This window comes from Neolamprologus brichardi, chromosome 23 (genome assembly GCF_056152115.1).
Source record: "Neolamprologus brichardi isolate AB-2024 chromosome 23, ASM5615211v1, whole genome shotgun sequence".
Classification (NCBI taxonomy): domain Eukaryota; kingdom Metazoa; phylum Chordata; class Actinopteri; order Cichliformes; family Cichlidae; genus Neolamprologus; species Neolamprologus brichardi.
In genome coordinates, this window is record NC_142125.1 from 24,850,599 (window position 1) to 24,855,291 (window position 4,693).

Below are 4,693 nucleotides of genomic sequence, written 5' to 3' on the forward strand. Positions count from 1 at the left end.
CACACACAGTAGCTGGTATTTTGGCCCATTCCTCCATGCAGATCTTCTCAAGAGCAGTGATGTTTTGGGGCTGTCGCCGAGCAACACGGACTTTCAACTCCCGCCACAGATTTTCTATGGGGTTGAGGTCTGGAGACTGGCTAGGCCACTCCAGGACTTTCAAATGCTTCTTACGGAGCCACTCCTTTGTTGCCCGGGCGGTGTGTTTTGGATCATTGTCATGTTGGAAGACCCAGCCTCGTTTCATCTTCAAAGTTCTCACTGATGGAAGGAGGTTTTGGCTCAAAATCTCACGATACTTGGCCCCATTCATTCTGTCCTTAACACGGATCAGTCGTCCTGTCCCCTTGGCAGAAAAACAGCCCCATAGCATGATGTTTCCACCCCCATGCTTCACAGTAGGTATGGTGTTCTTGGGATGCAACTCAGTATTCTTCTTCCTCCAAACATGACGAGTTGAGTTTATACCAAAAAGTTCTACTTTGGTTTCATCTGACCACATGACATTCTCCCAATCCTCTGCTGTATCATCCATGTGCTCTCTGGCAAACTTCAGACGGGCCTGGACATGCACTGGCTTCAGCAGCGGAACACGTCTGGCACTGCGGGATTTGATTCCCTGCCGTTGTAGTGTGTTACTGATGGTGACCTTTGTTACTTTGGTCCCAGCTCTCTGCAGGTCATTCACCAGGTCCCCCCGTGTGGTTCTGGGATCTTTGCTCACTGTTCTCATGATCATTTTGACCCCACGGAATGAGATCTTGCGTGGAGCCCCAGATCGAGGGAGATTATCAGTGGTCTTGTATGTCTTCCATTTTCTGATGATTGCTCCCACAGTTGATTTTTTCACACCAAGCTGCTTGCCTATTGTAGATTCACTCTTCCCAGTCTGGTGCAGGTCTACAATTCTTTTCCTGGTGTCCTTCGAAAGCTCTTTGGTCTTGGCCATGGCGGAGTTTGGAGTCTGACTGGTTTAGGCTGTGGACAGGTGTCTTTTATACAGATGATGAGGTCAAACAGGTGCCATTCATACAGGTAACGAGTGGGGGACAGAAAAGCTTCTTACAGAAGACGTTACAGGTCTGTGAGAGCCAGGGATTTTCCTTGTTTGAGGTGACCAAATACTTATTTTCCACCCTGATTTACGAATAAATTCTTTACAAATCCTACCATGTGAATTCATGGATTTTTTTTTCACATTCTGTCTCTCACAGTTGAAGTGTACCTCTGGTGCAAATTACTGACCTCTGTCATCATTTTAAGTGGGGGAACTTGCACAATCGGTGGCTGACTAAATACTTTTTTGCCCCACTGTATTTTAGACAATTTCTGTAAATTGTGATTTAATTTACTAAAGAATAACAGACTTTTCTTACTTATCAAATGGGAATAGGAAGAAAAATGAATTAGCAAGAAAATGCACATTTTAAAAGCAGGTTGACTGATTGTACTACCCTATTCTGAATGGGAAAAAATCCCATTCACTTTGTGAATTGTGTATATTTTAACCCAAACTCATTGTTTTCCTAAAGCTAGACTAGATGTGGATGCCTAACCTTAAACAGCAGGGTGAAGAAGCAAGATTGATCTGGGGGGGATTTAAACTTCTGCCACATCTCCAACCTCCAATCTCAGAATTGCAATCTAATATTGGTTTGGCACTGGACAAAATGACAGAATTTGATACTTTGGGATGATGATATGTTGGAATATCCCTTTAAGGCTTAATGTGAACAGCTCTCTACCATTAAAACAGGCCGATGGAGATACCAATGCCTGAATAAAAGCATGCATCTTTTGAAACGTGTTTTTCATGGGTCACATGAAAGTCACGGCATGGCTGGACAGGCCTTTGAATGTGAATGAATAACCCTTTGTCCTGTCTGAAGGTGCCCTTGAGCAAAAACATCAACACTACCTCCCTTTTTTTTCTGTGGAGACTCAAAAAAAACCTCATGCTGACTCAACCAGGAGACAATCTCACTAATGAAGGTAACTCCATCTCAGCAGTAGAAACCTACACCAAACAAATTCAGAAAAAAGTGATCAAACAAAGAGCCTCCATCTTCCAAACGTCCCCTTATATCATGGTTTAGGCTCCATAATTCAGTGATGAGCCCCGAATTCCTACTGAATAGCCTGTTCCACAGTGTGCCTGTCAAGGGTGATTACAAGCTTAGCAAGAAAAATGAGATACTGGTTGACCTATTTCTGAGCACTTTGTTTCATACCGTCCCCCCACGATCTCCCCTTCCTCCATTCCAACCCTTTCTCCCAACCAAGTTTGCCTCTTCCTTTCTTTTTTTTAAATTTTGCCTTTTTCTTTTCTTTTTTTACTTCAGCCTCTCTGCCCACCGGTTCTCCCAGAGTAGAGGTCAGGTCAGAGGCCACCTGGCTCGTCCACATCGCTGAGCGTGAGCAACCTGGCAACAAAGGAGCCCACTGTTGGGGATCTGTTGCCCGGTGCCAAACTTTCACCTTCACCCCCCACCTCTAGCCCCCACTGTGAAGAAAACCCCTGCAGGGATGCTTCAATGGAGGGCTGTGAGCGCTCGGGGCCCGTGCGGCAGCAAAGTTTGGATGCTGTCACGAGGAGAGTCACACTGGGAACTCATCGGTGAGAAAAAGGTGGGAAATAAAGGAGGGTGACGCACCTCTGCCTTGGCCCGCGGACAAAGACGCTCACAAGAGGCAAAGCGGGCAACCTTTTGCGCCGTCGAAATTTTCTCGCCGCCGACGCCTGACGAGGAGCCTCGTTAGGCTGTCAAGATTTATTTTACGATTGCGCCTGAGAGGCAAACTCAAGCGGCCAATTTTATTGTTTCAAAAACAGATTTTCAAATCGACAAGCGTTTGGGGAGGGGGGGGGCAGACAAAAATAAGAAAACAAATGATGGAGGCCTAATTGAAACAATATGCTCTGTAATTAGATGAAAGAGTATTGGTTTCTTAGTGCAACTGATGTCCAGAAAAATCCTGCGTGTTGAGTTGTGCAGATAAGAGTTGAGAGGCCCCTTTGCCTCTCAGATCCTCAGCAAAGCAGCATGGGAGACCAGGGGTTTGGTCTTAAGAAGAAGTAAGTAGAGTTTGTTATTTCACCGCCTTTGACTAAGGTCATATCAAATTAACAGACGACTGACTGAATAAAAATAGCATACCATTAATTCTTTTTTTTCTTCTCCACTCTGCTCATAAATCTTAAAGGTTGACCTGATTTTTTTTTTTTTAACGTTAAACTATGTGGAGAAATTAAAAAAGGAGGAGGAAAAGTGAGAAGGGAGGGGGACATTAAAAATAAGCCACATGGACTAATTTTAACCATGTCGCCAGCTCAGGTTTCATGTGGGATCCGTGGGAACTAAAAATACTTTCTGGTCTTTTGTGAAGGCGGGAGGGGGTGTGTGGTTTAAAACCGAAACAATGCCCAGTCACCGCAATAGAGCCGGCATTTTCAATTACGCCCGCAGACATTCAGAAACTTTATGGTCAAGCAAATGCAGAGAATTATAATCAATTTGCAGGTGATAAAAAAACATAAACAGTAAGAAGGAGGCAGACGAGGAAGGGGGGAGGGGGGGGGGGGGGGGGGCGGATGAGCCATTTAATTGCCACCACATTCGTTAACAAGCTTAGCTCTTGTCTCAGCACTGTGCACCACTTTCAGCATTCAAATAGATCCTAATTATTTCTAGTTGAAGGTCTTAAGATTGCCAACTCTTGTGTTGGCCGATGATAAAACATGGCTCTTTCAAACTTAATCATTACAAGTACATTCGACTAAGCATAAATGGCTCAGAGGTTAGAGCTGCATTAACTCTCGTGTCCATTTTGGTTGAATGGCCTGGCATCCGCAAAAGCAGATTACATCCTCAAATCAAACCCTAACTGATGATCGCGCTCCTAAACAGTCAATTATGGAATGTTTACTGTGGTGTTTTGTTTTTTTGAGGCATTTATTTCTTTTCTGTTCGCTTGATAACACGCTAGGCCGACTTTAGATTGACAAGGATTTATGGAACGGAGTAAAAAAGCCAATCACGTAAACACCAATTACAAGACCACTGAGGAGAATTAAAGCAGCTAAATCGAGATGTATTTTATTTATATATTTTTTGCATTCTTTTCTCTAAAAAAAAAAATTCACACACAAAAAGAAGACGAGATACCCGATGTTTAATGAGGAGAAGGGATGATGATGGGCAGTGCTCGCCTCACAATATGCAAATCAGCAATCTCTGAAATAGTTCCTGGTGCACTTCTGTACAGCGGCGGTGATGAATGAAGACCGCGGCTGGAAAATTAGGATGATAATTGAAGAGTTTTGGGAGACAGAGCCAAACTCATGTAAATGTAAGAAGAAAAATCAAAGTATTTTGCTATGAGTTGATCCTCCAGACTGAAACTAAAACCACATGCATTACATGAGGAGGTGATTGCCCCACCTTTTTCCCTCTAAAGAGCCACTTGACAGTGGTTCGACTCCATCTTGAGCTGTTTCTATTGGTCCCTGAAAAATAATAAAGACATATTATGTTATGATGTTGCATAGAGGCCTAGTGAAACTATCTGCTGTGCGCAACCTGTTGAAAAAAAATGCCTTTTTTTAAAAGTTAAATTGCTGCAAAGTACAGAAACGTACCAGATACTACTGAGGTTTTGAGTTGTAAAACACGGTGGAGGTTCTGTCATGGTT